General features: G+C 39.9%; 1 long non-coding RNA gene across 6 annotated transcripts in view; it reads right to left on the reverse strand.

Annotated features, from left to right (window-relative positions):
* Positions 1–21058, reverse strand: part of LOC113604176 (uncharacterized) — a 244736-nt gene that overhangs the window by 148837 nt on the left and 74841 nt on the right. For 3 of the 6 annotated variants that reach the window (XR_003426047.2, XR_008289770.1, XR_008289773.1), the window contains 3 exons: positions 16714–16924; positions 15835–16547; positions 356–684 (listed from right to left, as the gene is read on the reverse strand). This is a non-coding gene — a long non-coding RNA (uncharacterized LOC113604176). Of the gene's footprint in view, positions 1–355; positions 685–15834; positions 16548–16713; positions 16925–17629; positions 17769–21058 lie in introns of all 6 variants that reach the window. The other 3 variants (XR_008289780.1, XR_003426042.2, XR_008289777.1) reach the window with 3 other exon arrangements.

Below are 21058 nucleotides of genomic sequence, written 5' to 3' on the forward strand. Positions count from 1 at the left end.
AAATCACAAATGCAAGCTTCACAACTTTTCATTTTTAGAAAGGGAGAAAACTTTCCTTTTTTGGAGGTATGATTTTCCATGGTTATAATTCCTGCCGTAGTTGAGAAGATAAACTGTGACCCTAGGTTCACAAGAGCATCTTCAAGCAAGAAACCTCTCCATATATTCTCCGTATTTAGGTAAAGATTAAACATTTGAATGGCACCATTTTTCATAGGTTGTGAAATGTCACTGCGAGGTGACTGGGTACCAACACAATCGAGGGCATCAGAACATAGAGACATTAAATTCTATTTCGGAGGCCACCCAGCTAGCCGTGAACAGCAGAGAGATTAAACACTCAGGAGTTCCTGACCTGAGATCAGAGGCTCGTTTTAGGGGACGGCCAGCGAAGGAAGGCGGCGGGGCAGCGGGGTCCAGAGCTGGCTGTCGGTGGAAGCTGACGACACCTGCAAGGAGCACAGGAGGAAGCTGCAACGCAGATGGGGCACTGGGGTCCCCTGCCGAGCGTGCGGGTCCCTTTCACTCCATCGCAGTCCTGCGGTCTCACTCAGCTCAGTCTTGGCCGGCTGGGTAAAGTGCACCGTTCACTTCCTGTTCTGCGCAGAAGACCCTTCCGGTGACAGACCCAGGCCGCCGAAGTATCAGCAGGGCTGCAAGATGGCACCGTGTTTCTGAGAGACCCTGGTTGGAGACACCGTAGGTTAGGGGCTGAGGAAAGGTCTGCCTCGGTAGGGACAGAGGATGGTCCCGAACAAACCTCAAACACATCTCGGGCCTGTCATCCTACTGCCCTGAGGAGGTGCCTCCAGGGACGAGGTCACCAAACTGGTACCTACAAAGAACTATTAACAGTAAATTTTGAGGGCAATTTGCAGCAACAGTCCCCTCATTTCCGGGTCTCCAAAGAGTCCTGCGGCTCCTCGGAGAAATCCATACTCCCTGGCCCTTCCTCTTAGCTGAGGTGGGGAGAGCCTAAAAAAGTATGCTGGAATGCAGCTTCCAGAGAAAACATGGTATACAGGCACACCACCCTGAAGAACAAATTTTTTGAAACCTCAAAATACCTTGCCTATCAGTGTTCCCCTTGCCCCACCCAAGTTTTATCTCTCATTAGCCACCAGGGACAATATTTCTAATAAGCATCAAAAAATCATCATTTACTCCTACAGTATCTGTAAAGAGTCTTAGAAATAAAAGGAACCTTAAGAAACACGTGCAGCCACTAGAATAGCAAAATAATTATTCCACAGCCAGTCAGTGGAAAAATCCAGGAATACGAATTGGCTATCCCATCTCCTAAACTGGGAGTTTTCTCTTTCATTAGTATTTTTTCAACAAACATCGACAGTGTGCCTACGAAGGCAAAAGGAAGCACACACGACCATGCTCTGGCTCTGAAAATTTCTGTCTCAGAAGTAACACACATCTTTTCTGCCCACATTTCATGGGCAAGTCACTGGCCATGCCAAATTTATTTCCATGGGATGGATTATCCTTCCGTGGAAAAATCATCAAGTGTTTGTGAACAGTAAAACAGTCTTCCACAAGAACTGAGGATAAGTCTTGGTTTCACCCAGCTTAGTTAAGGAGTTAGGACCCCAGAAGATAAATAGTCCAATAAAGGGGAAGCAACCACAGCACCTCATTCTTCAACCAAATCTACAGACACTCTGAAGATACACACATCAGTGAGGAACACAGGGCAGAAAAGCTCTCCGGAAGCTCTCTGGGGAGAAGAATGCTTTTTCCAACCTGAGAAATTCAAGAACATATGTACATAAGTCCCTGACACAGGATCTGAAATTTTTCATGTACATGTAAATTCAACCAGATGTAGGGCTCTGACGATGAGACACATCACCATGATGGTGTCTGCTCTTGCTTTTCTTCAGTATTCTAGATGCTAAAGCTAGAATGCTCTTTTAAAAACAGAAAACTGGTTGCATTTGCCCAACCCTTCTTCAACTTTCCCATGCACAACTTTCCATTGTTGAAAACCCATCAATGGCTTCCCATTGCTTTTACTCTAAAGATTACCATTCTAACTAAGAGTTCTCTATTCTCTCTGTTCCAGGCACACTGGCCTTCTTTTAGTTCTTTGGGATTATATGCTTCTTCCATCCACAGAGCCATTCTGCATGTTGTGCCCAGCATTTGGAATGCTCTTCTCTACCCTCTTCATCCAGGTAGAGGACAATCTTTTGATTGTGGATTATTGTCATTGCCTTCAGAACGTGTTCCTTGACCTCCTTCACCAAATCAATCTCTTTAGATTATTCATACAACAAATATATTTTGAGGGCCTTCTAAGTGCCAGGCATCTGTACCATAAAGGTAAGAAAACAATGTGGCAGGGAAGCACAATAAACAATAAATATAAACCCCATCAGGTATGATAGGTGTAATGAACAAATAAACAGGGTAAAGGCCAAAAGGATGGGATATGCACAATTTCAGATAAAGTGGCCAGAGAATACCTATCTAAAGAAGAGACACTCTTGAATGTCACCAATGAAGTGGAAGAAAAAAGTTCCAGGTAGAAGGAACAACAATGCAAAGGTCCTAAAGGTAGAGTGTTGGAGGAAGAGCCACAGGTTTATGATTTATTTCCATGCTGTGTACCTTAGCACTTATCACAGTTGCAAGTTAAAACATTCATTTATATTATCTGATTAATGCTCATTGCTTTTCTAGATTATTCCTTCTATTGACGTAAAGACGGGAACCGTATCCATTTTTTGCTCATCAATGACTATTGAATCTCCTGTGTCCTGCCTGATGCCTAGCACATAATAGATCCTTGGTATGCATCTTTAGAATGAAGAAATGAAGACTACATGAATGAATGATGAAGCAGATCCCTAGATGACCACATTTAGTAGGTGTTGTCTGTGTGCCACCCATATACCCTTAAAACTTACCTATAAATGGCAAGAGCTATTTACCCTGAAACCCCTACCTATAGAATTTTCCTTCTGACAAAGATGGCATGCTTGGCCAATGAATTTCAGGGAGTAGTTAATGTCCCTAGAAATAGCCTTCTACCAACGTCAATGGATAGTCAGGTGATACATATATCCCAGTGCCCTTATCCCTTGAGTGGGATAACTAGTAGGAAGTGATTCTTAACCCTGGGAGATTGTATCTCCAGAGAACATTTGGCAATGTCTGCAGTCCTTTTGGGTTGTTACAACTTGGGGGGAGGGAGGGAATGAAACTTGCACCCAGTGGGTAGAGGCCAGAGACTCCTAAACAGGACATCCCCCTAAACAAAACAAAACAAAACAAAATGACCCGGCTCAAGATGCCAACAGTGCTGAGGTAAGAAAGCCTCTCTAAACTGTGTTCTACACAGTTTCCCAAGGCCCCCAGCAGAACTGAGCTCTAGGTGCCCACAGTAGTAGCTGGTTTAATAACACAGCATTTACTGGCTTCCTTCCCTTCCCTGGCTCACTTCCTCATTTCCCTACTAGTGTTTCCTGAGATCGCCTCCCAAATAAACTACTTGCCTTCAAATCTTTGTTTGAGAGTCTTCTTCTGGTCAAACCCAAACCATAAAATAGCTCTCAAACTTTATATTTCTCAACAACCAGTCTCCCCTACTGTTCAGCCATGTAATAAAGCCACGGGACTGGTCAAGGAAACCAGGATGTAAACAAGTGACACTGGCTTCTTGAAAATGGCAGCACTGGGACTGCAGCTTTTAAGAAAAGGCTGTGCCACCTGACATATGATCTGGTTTGGGAACAGAAGCTCTTTTCCCGCTTGTACCTCTAAAGAGTCACTCAATTTGGACAGTTACCTGGCACAAGATGATGGAAAGAAGAAAGAACACAGGGGCAGGCAATCGAAGCCCTGGCCTAAATCTTGCCTCTCTTGCTAACTAGATCCCTCCCCTACCTGAGTCCCTAAGTTGTCTTGTACTTGGTTTCCCCAAAGGACTTTATTGGGTAGGATGATCACTAAGGATTCTTGGAGCCCTAACATTCTACAATTATAAGAAACAATCTCACTTCCCATGCCCCCTCCACCATAACCCAAGCATTTTCTGCTCTGTTTGGAAACCTCTTCCCCTCCAGTCCAAACATGGACTCCCAGAGCAGTGCTCCACACTACAGGCCTCACATATCCACATTCTTGCAATTCAGTTCAGCTCTTCAAAATCTGCACGTCTTGGAGTGCTTGGGTGGCTCAGTCGGTTAAGCATCCGAAATTTGATCTTAGCTCAGTTCTTGATCTCAGGGTCGTGAGTTCAAGCCCTGTGTTGGGCCAAAACTACTTAAAAAAAAAAAATTGGCAGGTCTCCAGGCTTCATTTCCTTGAGGCAAACCAAGGCACAAAAATGTTCATTTTCTCAAGGTTGCAAAGTTGTAAAACTCAGTTTAGACACTTGAACAACTGAAAAAATATGCCTAAATGTCCACTACTTTTATACTGGGTGTGAGGTTTCAAGTGCAAATTGACGGAAACATTAAAATCCTTCCTCCCAATTAACAGAAATAAGGAATGAAGTGTTCTGATTGAGAATGACCGTATGCTGTAGAATGATCAATTTTTGAATAATTAGAAAATAAAGGCCCACATACTTTAAAACTCACATTGCCGATAAGCATATATTTTCTTAAAAATTCCAATGGTCTTTCAGATTGGCAGAAATAACAAGAATGTTTGCCATTGGTTTAGCTCTGGGTCATTTACAGTCCCAGTTTTCAAAAGGTCTGTATTATATCCAGAAAAGCTGGGCATGTAATTTCAGTAAAGCTGCAAGTGTCAGTCAAGGTTACAGAATATGAAAATAGGAATTATTGCTGTGTCTAATCTGATGAGAAAAATAGCATATTTTACTTTTATTTTTCACAAAAATAAAGTTATTTACTGAGTTACCACAAACATAAATGGTTTTATAAATAAGTTCTAAATACTTTATTGTATTACTAAAACAACATTCATTTGAAAGTTTTAAAATTTAAAAAGTAAATAAAAAATCATGAAAATAAAATTAAAATTGACTACAATTCTATATGTAAGGACTATTATATGTGTTTTCATGTACTTCCTACCAATTTTTCAGGACTTTTTTTTTTTTCATCAAAATGTTCATACCTTATTTGCTTAAATTCCAGTTTGGTTTAACAGAGTGTTATATTAGTTTCAGGTGTACAATATAGTGAGCCTACAATTCTATACATTACTCAGTGCTCATCAAGATAAGTGTACTCTTAATCCCTTTCACGTATTTCATTCATCCTCCCACCCACCTCTCTTCTGGCAACCCCCAGTTTCTTTTCTATAGTTAAAAGTCTGTTTTTTGGTTTGCCTCTTTTTTTCTTTGTTCATTTGTTTTGTTTCTTAAATTCCACACAAGTTAAATGTATGGCATTTGTCTTTCTCTGATTTATTTCATTTAGCATTGTATTCTCCAGAACCATCCATGTTGTTGCAAATGGCAAGATGTGTTCCTTATGGTTGAGTATTCTGTGTGTATGTCTGTGTTGATATATATACACCACATCTTCTTCATCCATTCATCTACCAATGGACACTTGGGTTGCTTCCATAGTTTGGCTATGGTATATAATGCTGCAGTAAACATAGGGATGGATATATCTTTTGAGCTGGTGTTTTTGGATTCTTTGGGTAAATACCCACTAGTGGAATTCCTGGATCATATGGCAATTCTATTTTTAATTGTCTGAGGAACTTCCATACTGTTTTCCACAGTGGCTGCACCACCAGACCGCTTTCCCACCAACAGTGTACGAGGGTTCCTTTTTTAATCCACATCGTTACCAACACCGTTGTTTCTTGTGTTTTTGATTTTAGCCATTCTGACAGGTGTGAGGTGATACCTCGTTGTTGTTTTAATTTGCATTTCCCTGATGACAAGTGATGTTGAGCATCTTTTCATGTGTCTTTTGGTCATCTGGATGTCTCCTTTGGAGGACTGTCTATTCATGTCTTCTGCCCCTTTTTAATTGGATTATTGGGGTTTGGGTGTTGTACATGTTTTGGATACTAACCCTTTATCAGATAAGTAATTTGCAAATATCTCCTCCTATTCGGTAGGTTGTCCTTTACTTTTCTGGATGGTTTCCTTTGCTGTGCAGAGGTCTTTCTTTTGATGTAGTCCCAGTAGTTTATTTTTGCTTTTGTTTCCCTTGCCTCAGGAGACATAGCTAGAAAAGTGTTGCTATGACCAATGTCAGAGACATGACTGCCTGTGCTCTCTTCTAAGATTTTTATGGTTTCAGACCTCACATCTGGGTCCTTAATCCATTTTGAGTTTACTTTTTGTATGGTGTGAGCAAGTGGTCCAGTTTCATTCTTTTGTGTGTAGCTGTCCAGTTTTCCCAACGCCATTTGTTGAAGAGATGGTCTTTTTCTCATTGCATATTCCTGCCTCCTTTGTCAAAGATTAATTGACCATATATTTTTTTTCCATGGGTTCTTTTTGGGGCTCTGTATTCTGTTCCATTGATCTATGTGTCTTTTTGTGTGTGTGCCAGTACCATACTGTTTTGATTACTAGAGCTTGGTAGTATCTCCTTATATCTGGGATTGTGATACTTCCAGTTTTGCTATTTTTTAAATTTTTTTAATGTTTATTTATTTTTGAGAGAGAGAGAGACAGAGCATGAGCAGGGGAGGGACACAGAGAGAGGAAGATACAGAATCTGAAGCAGGCTCCAGGCTCTGAGCTGTCAGCACAGAGCCGGATGCAGGGCTCAAACACATGAACCATGAGATCATGACCTGAGCTGAAGTCATATACTTAACCCGCTGAGCCATCCAAGCGCCCCGTTTTGTTCTTCTTTTTCAAGATTGCTTTGGATGTCCTAGATCTTGTGTAGATCCATAAAAATTGTAGGATTATTTGTTCTAGTTCTGTGAAGAATACTATTGATATTTTGATAGTGATTGCATTAAATCTGTAGGTTTTGAGTAGTACAGACATTTTAACAATATTTGTTCTTCCAATAAACCAGCATGGAACATCTTACCATTTGTCTTGCCTTCAATTATTTTCATCAGTGTTTTACAATTTTCAGAGTACAGGTCTTTCACCTCCTCAGTTAAGTTTTTTCCTAGGTATTTTTTGTTATTTTGGTTCACTTATCAATGGGAATGTTTTCTTAATTACTCTTTCTGCTGCTTAATTATTAGTATATAGAAACACAACAGATTTCTGTATATTGACCTTGTAACCTGCAACCTTACTAAGTTAATTTATCAGTTCTACTAGCCTTTGGTGTAGTCTATATATTCTATATATAGTATATATATTATATTGGCTATAGTATATATAGCATATCTATTTATATACATATATTATATATATTCTATATATAGTATCATGTCATCTGCCAATAGCGAAAGTTTTACTTCTTCCTTACCAATTAGGATACTTATTATTTCTTTTTCTTGTCTGATTGCTGTAGCTAGGTCTTCCAGTACTATGTTGAATAAAAGTGGTGAGAGTAGACATCCTTGTCTTGTTCCTGATCTTAGGGGAAAAGCTCTCAGTTTTTCAACATGAAGTATGACCCTAGGGTTTTTCATATATAGCCTTTATTATGTTAAGGTATGTTCCCTCTAAATCTACTTTAATGGTTTTTATCATGATGTTGTACTTTGTCAAATGCTTTTTTGCATCTATTGAAATGATCATATGGTTTTTAACTTTTGATATGATGTATCACACTGACTGATTTGCAAATTTTAAACCAACCTTGTATCCCAGGAATAAATCCTACTTGATCATGGTCAATGATTTTTTTAATGTATTGTTAGATTCAGTTTGCTAACATAATGTTGACAATTTTTGCATATATGTTCATCAGAGACATTAGCCTGTGGTTCCTTTTTTTTTTTTTTTTGTATTGTCTTTATCTGATTTTGGTATCAGGGTAATGCTGGCCACATAGAATGAATTTGGAAGTTTTATATCCTCTTTCCTCTTCTATTTTTTGGAATAGTTTGAGAGGAATAGGTATTAGCTCTTCTTTAAATGTTTGGTAGAATCACCTGTGAAGCCATCTGGTTCTAGACTTCTGTTTTTTGGGAGATTTTTGATAACTGATTCAATTTCATTGCTGGTGATCAGTCTGTTCAAATTTTCTATTTCTTCCTGATTCAATTTTGAGAGGTTATGTGTTTCTAAGAATTATTGCATTTCTTCTAAGTTGTCCAATTTGTTGGCATATAATTTTTCATGATATTCTCTTATAATCCTTTCTATTTCTATGGTATCAGTATCTCTCTTCTTTCATTTCTGATTTTGAGTCCTCTCTTTTTTCTTTTTTCTTTTTTCTTTTTTTTTATGAGTCTGGCTTAAGGTTTATCAGTGTTATTGAACTTTTCAAAGAAACAGCCCCTGGTCTCATTGATCTGCTCTACTGTTTGTTTTGTTTATTTCTGCTGTAATCTTTATTCTTTTTTTCCTTCTACTGATTTGAGGTTTTGTTTGTTCTTTTTCTAGCTCTGTTAGGTGTAAGGTTAGGTTGTTTATTTGAATTTTTTCTTGCTTCTGGAGGTAGATCTGAACTGCTGTAAGCTTTCTCTTAGAACAGCTTTTGCTGCATCCCAAAGATTTGGGACCAGTATGTATTCATTTTCATTTGTCTCCCTGTATTTGTTGATTTCCTCTTTGATTTCTTGTTTGACCCTTTCACTGTTTACAAGCATGTTATTTAACTTCCACATATTTGTATTCTTTTCAGATTTTTTTCCCTGTGGTTGATTTCAGCATTCATAGCATTGTGGCTGGAAAACACGCATGGTATGATGTCTCTTTGAATTAATACATTTTTTTTTGTGGCCTAATATGTGATCTATTCTGGAGAATGTTCCATGTACACTTGGAAAGAATGTGTATTCTCCATTAGGATGGAATGATCTGAACATATATCTGTTACATCCATCCAGTCCAATTTGTCATGCAAAGCCACTGTTTGTTGATTTTGTTTGGATAATCAATCCACTAATCTAATGCAGTGTTAAAGTCCCCTACTATTCTGTTAACAGCAACACACAGAAATGGTTAGGACTGAGGAAGTGGGGAGGTTGGGGCAGATGGGTACTTCTTACCTTATTGCTTGAATGTTTTTCACTGAAAAAGCCTTGGTTTTTTAATTAAAATAAAACTCAATTTGGATTTTTCTTAATTCAGTAAATACATACATGCATACATAAATAAAATAAAGTCCCCTACTATTATTGTATTACTACTGATTACTTCCTTTATGTTTGCTATTAGCTGCTTTATATATTTGGGTGCTCTCATGTTGGGTGCATAAATATTACATAGATATTACAACTGTTATATCTTCTTGTTGGATTGGTCCCTTTATGATTATATAGTGTCCTTGTCTCCTGTTACAGTCTTTGTTTTAAAGTCTATTTTGTCTGACATAAGTATTGCTACCTTTTCTTTCACTTTCATTTGTATGATAAATGCTTTTTCATCCCTTTACTTTCAATCTGCAAGTGTTTTTAGGTCTGAAGTAAGTCTTTTATAGGTAGCATATAGATGTCTTGCTTTTTTATCCATTCCGTCACACTATGTCTTTTGACTGGAGCATTTAGTCCATTAACATTCAAAGTAATTATTGATAGGTATGTACTTATTGCCATTTTGTTACTTGCTGTATAGTTATTTTCGTAGTTCTTCTTTGTTCCTTTCTTTTCTTGCTTTCTTGGTTTGCTAGCTTTCTTTAGTGAAATACTTGGATTCCTTTCTCTTTATTTTTTTGCATATCTATTACAGGTTTTTGATTTGTGTTACCATTAGGTTTGTATATAACATCTTATACATATAGCAATCTATATTAAGTTGATGTTTACTTAAGTTTGAACCCATTCTTTACTCCTCTCTTCCTACCATGTTTTAGGTATATGGTGTAATACTTCACATCCTTTTATTTTGTGAATCCCTGGACTGGTTTTTATAGATGTACTTAATTTTACTACTTTTGTGCTTCACACTTTTTTTTTTTACTCCTACTTATGGTCTTTCCTCTCAAAGAGTCCACTTCAACATATCTTGGAGGGCTGAAATCTTTCTCTCTCCTTCTATTCTTAATGATAGCCTTGCCAGATTCTTGGTTGCAAGTTTTTTCTTTTAGCACTTTGAAAGAAATGCCACGTCACTTCCTTTGGCCTGCAAAATTCCTGCTGAAAAGCTGATAGGCCTTATGGAGTTTCCCTTGTATCTAACGGTTTTCTTTTCTCTTCCTGCTTTTAAAATTCTCTTTATCACTACTCATTGCCATTATAATTACTGTGTGTCCTGGTGTAGACCTCCTTGGGTTGATTTTGTGGGAATTCTCTGTGACTTCTGGATCTAGATTTTTATTTCCTTCCTTCAATTCAGAAAGTTTTCAGCTATTATTTCTTCAAATAGATTTTCTGCCCCCTTTCCTCTCTTTTCTCCTTCTGAAATCCTTTAATGTGAATGTTATTATACTTGATGGTGTCACTGAGTTCCCTAAGTTTATTTTCATTTTTTATTTACTCTCTCTCTTGTTCAGCTTGATTGTTTTCCATTACTCTATCAGGTCACTGATCCATTCTTCTGCTACCTCTAGTCTACTATTCATTCTATCTTTTTAACTTCATTTATTGATTTCTTCATCTCTTATAGGTTCTTTTTTATGCTTTCTGTCTCTGTTAATGGTCTCACTGAGGTCCTCCACTCTTTTCTCAAGTCCAGCAAGTATCTTTATGACCATTACCTTTAAAAAAAATTTAATGTTTATTTTTGAGAGAGAGAGAGAAAGACAGAGTGAGAGTGGGGGGAGGGCAGAGAGAGAGGAAGACAGAATCTGAAGCAGGCTCCAGGCTCTGAGTTGTCAGCACAGAACCAAACATGGAGCTTGAACTCATGAACCATCAGATCATGACCTGAGCTGAAGTTGGACGTTTAACTGACTAAGCCACACAGGTGCCCCATCCCCACTTTTTTTTAAGGGAGAGTGTGTGTGAGTGGGGGAGAGGGACAGAGGGAGAGAGAAAACCTTAAGCAGGGCTCAATACCATGACCCTGGGATCATGACCCAAACCAAAATCAAGAGTCCGACATTCAACTGACGGAGCCATCCTGGCACCCCATCTTTATGACTATTACTTTAAATTTTTTGTCAGGCTTATTATCTCCATTTCACTTAAGCTTTCTTGCTATTATTTTGTCCTGTTCTTTCATTTAGGACATATTCCTCTGACTTCTCATTTTGTCTAACTCTGTGAATATTTCTATGTTAAGAAAGTCAGCTAAGTCTCCTGTGTTGCAAGTAGTGGCCATGTGAAGAAGTGGCCCATAGTGCCTTACAGTGCAATGTCCCCTGTTCACTAGGACCTGGCACTTCAAGAGTGTCCCGATGTGTGTTGCATTGACCTGTAATTGCGGCTGAGCTGCTTCAATCCAGTTTGCCTGTTGTGGACAGGGTTCAGTCCTTGTGTTGTTAGTGGGCTACTCTGGGCTGCCTTAGGCCTGAGTGGAGTCATACCAGGCATTTTCCAGAGATGCAGTAGCACCCAACTGCAGGGCACTTCCCCTGTGTTGTCCCCTGAGTTCTGTTGGTGGGCAGGGCCTGCAGTCAGACCAGATGTCTATTCCCAGCCCACTGCTGGGGCTACAGTCTGACAGTGTGTGTGGTTATCTTCCCCTCTCCCTGGGTCAGAAGTCACTTTGGAGTGGTGCTGTCCCTTCAGGGCTGCTTGTACACCACTAGACTTGTGGCACTGCTTTGGACGGGCTCTGGCCAAAGGTGTATTGGAGGGGGCAGATCCGCAGGAGAATGCAGGGGCAGGGCGCATGCTATTAGCAACATTTGCATGGGTCTGCTGTGGGAGGGAACCTGAAACCAAGGCCTAGCTGGAGGGGGCATGTCTACAGAATGCAGGGACAGGGTGCACTGTTAGGAAGTTAGATGAAGTGTGTTGTGCTGTGCTCCCATAGGTGTCCATGTATCTAGGCTGGGGTGTGGGGGAAGGAAATGGCACTTGCCAGTCCTTTGTTCCTGGCTAAGTCTCCCAATAATCCTTGCCCCTTCAGCACAGCTCTGTGATCAGTAAATAAATCTTCCCCAGGCATTTTTCAAACTGCTGTTTCTATGCTGTATCTCCCAGAGGCTGTTTGTTGTGCTCTTTAAGGTCTTTAAGGGTAGAGACTCAGTTTCTTCTTGCTCTCCTAGCTCTTCCAGAGCTGAGCCCACTGATTTTTAAAGTTCCAAAGATGTTAAGTTTTCCAAACCAAATGTTATAGGGATTTGTCTTCCTCGTGCATGCTCCCTGGTATGAGAGTCTGTTTCTCTACCCTCTGTGTCCAGGGCGTCCTTCCCTCCTGTGGATAGTCTGCAGGGTCATTTAGCTTTCAACTGCATCTCTACCCTTCCTACCCTCTTTGATGTAGCCTCCTGTGTACTTTTAGCTGCGGAGAGTCTGTTTTACCAGTCTTCAGGTCATTTTATGGGTTATTCACACTGATGTGGGTGTTATCAAGTTGTATCCATGGGATGCAGTGAGCTTAGGCTCCTCCTACTCCACCATCTTCCCACTTTTTCAGATATTTTTAGCAAAAATTGAGATTATTGTCTAATACATGCACAATTCTTGTATCATGTCTTGCTCATTTCTCACTGTATCATGAGCACTTAAGCCAAGATTCTGATTTGTGTAATCATTGCATAATACTCCATTTTTCAGTCTATGAAAAATTGATTTACCCTCATTGCTGGATGTTTAGGCTGAATCCCATTTCTCAACTTCTACAAAAAACTCTCTGATAGATTCTAAAAAAACAAAATCATTGGGTAGATAAACACTTCTAAGGTTCAGAGAAGGTTTAAAAGAAATAAAGGCCAGGAATTATTTAATACCATTCTCATTCATTCTTAACTTGTCAAGCACAGGATTAACCTAACCCTGGTCTGACTGACAGATCTAGCAAGAATTCCTCATCCTCACCTCAAAGCCTTATGTTGGAGTTATCTTTTTGAAACTCTCTGGGTCTTTAGGAAGAATCTAGAATCATTTTTAGAGAAAAAGGATTTCTGGGGTATAGCTAATATTCTATTTCTTGATCTGGGAAGAGGTTATATAGATGTATTCAGTTTGTAAAAATTCATTGAGTTGTACACTTATGATCTGTGTACTTTTATGTGTTATATTTCAATAAAAAGTATGCCTAGAAAAAAATGTTTCGTGCTTCTTAAAGTCGTTAATTTTGAATTTCCTCAAGGGAGTCATCAACAGCCATGAAATACTTATGGTCTTGGGGAAAAAATACTGTATGTATTTGAAAATTGTTAGGTGCTTTTTAGATGTAAAGAATTATTTTCACCACCTGAGTAAAGCCATTTATGCTAACATGAATGAGGCAATACTCTCAGAGGGCATTTTAATTTTATCATCAAATTAGGTATTCCAAAATTGGTGAGCTGATAGGTGGGGAAGGAAACTTTTGAAGAGGAGGATTTTCCCCTGTCCACACTTCTCTGGGCTCCCTTACCCAAAGAATAAGGTATATGTCATCAAGACACTCAGGCTCTAGTTTTAGAATCTAAAGTTCTAAATACAAGATTACCTGAGACATACCCTTTAGCAAGTTCACTAGGATCTGGGGTTAATTTCTTACCTATCCAATGAGACTTCATTCTCCCTGAGCAAGGCCAACGCATATGGTCAGGGGGGTTGTTCACTGAACAAGAACACCTGGCTCAAGTGTCCAGTGAAGGATGACAACCAATGCTCACCAGGTTATACATCTTCACTAGGGGCTGTAGCTACTCAAAGGAAGACGGACCTTTTTCTAATTTAATCAAAGATGCCAAAGGGGCTACCAGAGGTTCTGTTTCTGAGGACCCTCACCTTAATATTCTGTGATTCAGGCACATAAAACTGCCACCTCATATGTTCCACCTCCCCCACTTTCAGGCCGGGCCCTGTGGACTCCCTAGGTTGATCCACCATGAAATACAGTTTATATTATTATTTAGACTCGAGGTTACAAGCAGGGTGGGTTCCCACAACCACACAACATGGGTTTGACTCTAGTTCTAAGACAAGCCCTGTCAGCCTTCTGCTCTGGACATGATCCCCAGAGACCCATGGGTTCTAGACATCTGTGATGGCTGACTTTGTGTGTCACTGGAGCTATGATGCCCAATGGTTTAGTCAAACGCTAGTTCAGATGTTGCTGTGGAGGTATTTTTAAGATGTAATTAGTATTTATAATCCGTAGACTCTAAGTAAAGCAGATTGCCCTCTATAATGTGGGTGGACCTCATCCAATCTATTGAAGGGCTTAGACTTTACAGCAAAGACTGAGGTTCCTTGAAGAAGAAGGAATTTGGTCTCAGAACTGCAACATAAAAACCCTGCTTGAGTTTCCAGCCTGCTGGCCTGCACTACAGATTTCAGACTTACCAGCCACCATAATCTCACAAGCCAATTCCTTAATAAATTTGTCTCTCTATATATATACACACACACACACACGCATGCATCAGTAGGATACATATATCCTATTGTTTTTTTTCTCTGGAGAACACCGACTAATATAGCACCTGAACACTGCCTTTCCAGTGGAGCAAGGCCTGCTAAGAAACCCGTGTTCTCACGAGGGCTCTCAGTAGAAGAAGTGGCCAGGAGCACAGTGATTCACGGCAATCCAAAAAAGCAGAAACCTACATATGCAGAAACCCCATTTTAGCACTAAGTTTAGAGGACTGACTACAAATACAAGCTCAGAACAAATCATTTTAAGAAAACTGGATATCCAAACAGAAAGGGTAAGGTTTTGCAGGGTCGGGATCTTAAGATGATTTCATGACCATTTTTAATAATTCAGACACTGTTTTACATGCTTGACTTTCCTGGATCTTGCAGTATCTCTCAGGAATATAGTCTTTTTTAATGTTTATTCATTTTTGAAAGACAGAGAGAGAGCACAAGCAGGGGTGGGGCAGAGAGAGAGGGGGACACAGAATCTGAAGCAGGCTCTAGGCTCTGAGCTGTCAGCACAGAGCCTGATGTGGGGCTCGAACTCACGAATCTCAGGAATATAGTCTTAAACTCAATTCTACTTAAATTCTGGTCCTTTGAGAGAAATGGAATAAAATGTCAGAAGAAACACATTGTATTCTTCCACCAGAGACCATACGATTTCATAGGAGTTTCTTTAGATCCTTGGGTAGTGTGCATTTTAAATAATCCATGTCATTCAGTTAATATTAAAAACAAAGTAAACATTTAAAAATAGTTCAAACAAGTACATCTTCCCTTGATTTTCATGAGCAGGCCCAGAGTTTGAAATGGCATGTAAAGTCTACCCAAAAAAAAAAAATCTATTTAGGAATTGCAATCAATCATCTTTTCTCCCCTCCCTGTCCCCCTTAATCTATCTGGCAGATTAATCTGAAGAACTCTGCCCAACCGTCTCATTTCCTGTGTGCACACACCCTGTAGACACATACAAGCAGATCATTATCATTCCGGGAGTGATCACGGACCAAATGTTATTTTCACCTTCTCCAGCTTTGCACCGTCTCATTCTGAAGACTCTGGCTGTCAGTCTGTCCTTCACATCTTGGTGGTATTTTTAGCACCATTTCCTTTCAGGTCTGCTTTTCTCCTGTCAGAATTTCCCTGGCAAAGAGATAGTTGCCTTCTAGCTTTTTCTACTTTCAGCAATTAATGTTCAGCGGGAAAATTCGTAAGTCTTAGTAGAGTGGCCTCAGTTATCTGCTACATCTGCCAATGATGATGAAGATGAAGCAGAGGGGGATGGAGAAGGACGAGGAAGAGAAAGTGGCAGTAAAGAAGCAAAAGTACCTGCAAGTTTCTTGCGAGTATGATCTGAGTCTTGCTCATCTTTGAATTCCTGCCTCTTAACATCATGCCCAGCACAGAGCGTGTACTTATTCAATGTTTGGAGATTTAAAAAATATAAAGAAAATGAACAAATGGAAAAGAATGAAGTCTGCAGAGAGGGAAGAAGAAAAAGAGGGAGGAGGGGAGAAGGAGGAAAGAAATATGAACTAAACCTGGAAATATAAGGAGACAGTAAATAAAATAGTTTCTAGAGTCAGAATGACTGGTTTGAATCTCATTTCTGGAATTCACTACCTGTGTCACCTTGGACAAGTTTTAAGCTTTCTAAGCTCCAACTTCCTCACCAGTAAAATGAGGATTATTATAGCACCTTCTTCATTGGGTTGTTCTGAGAACTAAGTGTAGTAATACATGTAAATAACATTCCACAAATGTTAATTACTATTATTTCTTTATCATCACCATCAAAGTCATTTTTACCCATTAATCTTGAACCTGGGTGTCTTCTTACAGAAGTATCTTGATTTGGCAACCACTGAAAATTTAGAAGTCCATTTTGCAGATACTTATAGCTGTCACTCAAGAGGAAATTCACCCAGTCGATTTCATATTCTGACAGTGCTTCAGGACATGGTGGAGTACATTAAGAACTGTTGCATTCTGATATTTTAACCAATTAATGTAACATTTCTTCTGAATGCTCAAGGCACAACCTAGGAATGTGAAGCAGATGAATCTTGTGTCACAGTTTTAGTCACATTACAGTGAATTATACTCCCTGGGTTTACAAGGGAATGTTTCCTTACATCCCAGAATATCTCCAACAGCCAAACCTGAACAAGCTTGGCAGGGACCCAGGACTCATGGGTACTTACTCACCTGACAAGCAATCACATTTCATTTGCAACAAAGAGGAATTCCCTTTCTGATGACAAATGTACTTCAGGGACACACCTGCTAAGCTGGGCACTGTCTCATGACCACTCAGGGGAACTGACCCAACAAGCTTTCCCAAATAGCAGGTAAACATCAGTCCCAAGCTATTCATCCGTATCCTCAAGGAAATGAAGGCAGAGGAATCAGGGAATTTCTAGGCAAGAGCAGAGATGGGAAAAAACAAAGGGAATCATTAGGTCTACGTTTTAATCCCATGTCCATCCACCATTTTTTCCTTCCCACTCACCCACCCAAGAATAAAATATATAATTTCGGGGAGGGGGGGGAGGCAGGGGGAAGACTGGTGCTGAATCACCATCTACTCACATGCTTGTTTTACAAAATTACTACCCTAAGGTTATAATGTTTTATAGGTGCTTGGCCCTCCTCTTCCCTCTCCTTTCCCATAGAGCAAGTCTAATCATATAACCTTTCACCCAGATCTGAATCATGGGTCTAATGATCAAGATTATTTTTTAAGTGAAAGAAAAAAATAATGATCATTTATGTTGTGGAACACAGAGTTTACAGACTGCAGAAAACACACGGCTGTTAATGTTTGATTTTAACAAACCTTGTTCCAAATCTGAGATTCCCATCACTCCAATAGTCTCTTTCTTTGAAATTCCAGGAATAAAGCTATGAACAACAGCAGCTCATCTCAATTGCACATAATAATTATAATGACAGCATTTGTATTTGATAAGTTAAATTCATAAGCGAGGAACTCTATCTCCATTTACAAGAGTTAAAAAAAAATGCAACCCAATAAAGAGCAGCATAACAAGAGAGAATTTTCCTTGAACATAGACAGACTGGAAAGGAGCTTACAGAGGAAGTCCTGGCCTCAGGAGCTTACCTAAGGCTGAGACGTGGTCAGTCAACCTGGAATTCACTAGCTGTGAGTTTCCTGAAAAATGCCCATCCTTCTGCACAAAGCCAGACAAGCTCAGGTTTGGAATCACAGCCCCAGAGACTGTCTTAGTCTGTTCAGACTGCTATAATAGAAATACCATATATTGGTAGTTCACAACAAACATTTATTCCTTACAGTTCTAAAAACTAGAAGTCCAAGGTCAAGGATCCAGCATATTTGGTGTCCAGTAAAGAGTTCCTGATTCACAGATGGCTGTCTTCTTGCAGCGTCCTCACACGATGGGAGGGGCCAGGGAGCTCTCTAGGGTGTCTTATATAAGGACACTGAGCCCATTCATGAGGGCTCCACCCTCATGACCTAATCACCTCCAAATACCACCATGCTGGGGGTTGGGTTCCTACATATGAATTTTGAGAGACATGAACATTCCATCTATTGCAGAGACTGAGTCCCCAGACTTGCAAGTGCTGGATGAACCTCAGCAGTTCACTAAAATGTGCGGTTGCCTATTCTTTCCATCTGTGAAATGGAGATACTACCCACCTCACAGCACTGTTATGGGAACAAATTATTTCATGTATGAGAGCACCTAGTAAACTAGCAAGATAACGTTTAGCTAGAGCAGTTGGGGAACACATCATGACAGAGGGAGGCTCCAAACTGAGTATTAAAAAAGGAGCAGGGTCTCAATAGGTAAGAGAACAATGTGACAGGTAATAATCATGACAGCAGCAAAGACAATACAGATACAAGGGGTAAATTAGACTAATAGGGGCAGGGAAGAGTGCTGGAGTCATGGGACATAGGCCTTTGTTTGATCCTTCTGTCTGGAGGTCCACAAGAATCTTGGGATTAACATTTCACAAAGTTGTACTTTACATAAAAGTTTGATAAAAACTTAAACCACACAAAATGCTAATTTTCCATAAGACATGCATTTTCCTGCCCAATTTTACTGACAAGCAATCTTCCTCATAACTATGCACCCTCTAATTAGTGTCTCAAGTCACTAAACCAAAGGTTCTCAAAGTGTGGTCCCCAGGCCTGCAGCATCAATCACCTGGCATGGTGTAGAAAGAATCATGGTCCCCCCAAAGATCCACATCCTAATCCTTGCAAATATTTATTTCATGGCAAAGAATAATTAAATTTCAGGTAAAGTTAAGGCTGCTAATCAGCTCACTTTAAAACAAAAATTATCCATGTGAGCCCAATGTAATCCAAGGATCATTAAATGAGGAAGAGGGAAGCAGAAGAGTTAAAAACCAGAGAGAGCAGTGCGACTCAACCAGTCCTTGCTGGCTTTGAAGATGGAAGACAGCCACAGGTGAAGGAATGCAAGGAGCCTCTAGAAGCTGGAAAATGCAAGGGAACAGATTTTCCCTTAGGGCCTCCACACAACCTTGCCAACACCTTGATTTTAGCCCAGTGAGACTCACTTTGGACTTCTGTCCTACAGAACTATGGAATAATAAAGTTATGTTGTTTTAAGCAGCTATATTTCTAATAATTTGTTACAGCAGCATTAGAAAACTAATACATCTGGAAAGTTGCTAAAAAGGCAAATTTTCTGGCCACAACCCAGACCTACTGAATCAGAAAATCAGAGGGTGGGGCCCAGAAATCTGCCATTAAACAAGCCCTCGGGGTAATTCTGATGCACACTAAAGTTTGAGAGCCACTCACTAGACTAAGCAAACACATTCAGGCACAGATCCCCAAGAAAAGTCAACACTGACAACTGATGACTTGATTAACCATGATAAAATCTACTAGTGCTATGTCCTGCCTTGACAAGCATAGAATAGGAAACCCAACCAAATCATTGGTGATTCAGATTCCTTCAGGGCCCGGGGTCCTCACTTGGAATAACAGTGATAAATGTGCCCTAGTCCAAAACCTATCCTGGAAGCTCTTTTTAAAATTCATTTGTGATTCCAACTAGACTTTTATAAAGGGTGGAGTCATTTGCCTCTTTCTCACTAAACTTGAGTAATATTGGGGAAATGTGGGTGGGTGAGCATCCAAGTAAACTGAGGATTTATGAGGGCTTGTTCCAGGAAGGAGAGGGTGACTTAAAAAACTCATAGATATGGAGGGCTGGGGGTTCTTACTGTCCATGAAGCTGGTTCCTCCATCTTGAGTGTAGGTCTGCTCATGCCCACCACCACAGCACTGCCAATATCTCCAATGACAAGGACCTCACTACCTCCCATGGCAAACTATTCCATTCAGAGAAGGCTCTAATTTGTGAGATCTGAATTCCTTTCATCTGGCAGCTGATTTTCTTTGGACTTCACGCTTGATATCATATTGGCCTACACTGAATTATTTGAAGTCTCTGATGCCCACTCATATGCAAGAACGAAATATGGCTAGGTTGTAACCTCCACTGCATACATTGACTTGTTTTCTCAGCACTATTAGCCTCTACTGACCTCAAAGGGAGGCATGTGCGTAAGCTAGGCAGGAGGTAGACATGGACCCGGTTAAAGGCAAAGTGCTTTAAAAGCCTTTGATGAAAGGCATTAAGGCTTGAAAGGGTTGTTTCTGAAATACTACACCTCCCTTTTAAGAACTCTTAAGATCTGGAGGGTGATACTCTCTCACCCCAGAAGAATTCAAGCATGAATGTTCTTAGAGGCTCCAATTAAGAGTCCAATTCCATCTCTCCAGATGCTCATTTCCACCAAAATTGCCTAGTTGATTTTTTTTAAAGAACAAACAAAACCAGGCTGAACAATATCTCAGAGTTAAATAACCACTAAATGGGTATTGACAAATTAAGATATAAAAGCCCAATAGCTCTACTTCATACATATAACTATAAATGAAAAGAAAACCCCAAACCATTCTTGCATTACTTATTGATTAATCCAACTGTTGTGTGCATCTATTATCTGCCAGCCACTAAAATAGATACATGATGATGAACTAGACAGACACAGTGCCTGCCCTCTTAAGGCTTGAAGACTCCATTTAAACATCAACTCATCTGTATTCCTATGGTCCTGGGGCATTAACATTCAGATGTTTCTATTATTTATAAAGTGATATAGGGAAAGGTGCCTATTGTATTGGAATGCACCTAGTTCCTTGAATCAGATGGTTAAATGTTATATATGTTTTTAATGTTTATTTTAGAGAAAGAGAAAGAGAGAGAGAGAGACAGAGCATGAGTGGGGGAGGGGCAGAAAGAGAGGGAGACACAGAATCTGAAGCAGGCTCCTAGCTCTGAGCTGTCAGCACAGTCTGACACGGTGCTCGAACCCACAAACCGGGAGATCATGACCTGAGATGAAGTCGGATGCTTAACCGACTGAGCTACCCAGGCGCCCCTATTTTATATATTATTTTTAGAGATGGGAGTTGAAAACCCAAGACAAAACAGTCCTTGGATTTTCTGGATGG

This window comes from Acinonyx jubatus, chromosome A1, assembly GCF_027475565.1.
Source record: "Acinonyx jubatus isolate Ajub_Pintada_27869175 chromosome A1, VMU_Ajub_asm_v1.0, whole genome shotgun sequence".
Taxonomy (NCBI): domain Eukaryota; kingdom Metazoa; phylum Chordata; class Mammalia; order Carnivora; family Felidae; genus Acinonyx; species Acinonyx jubatus.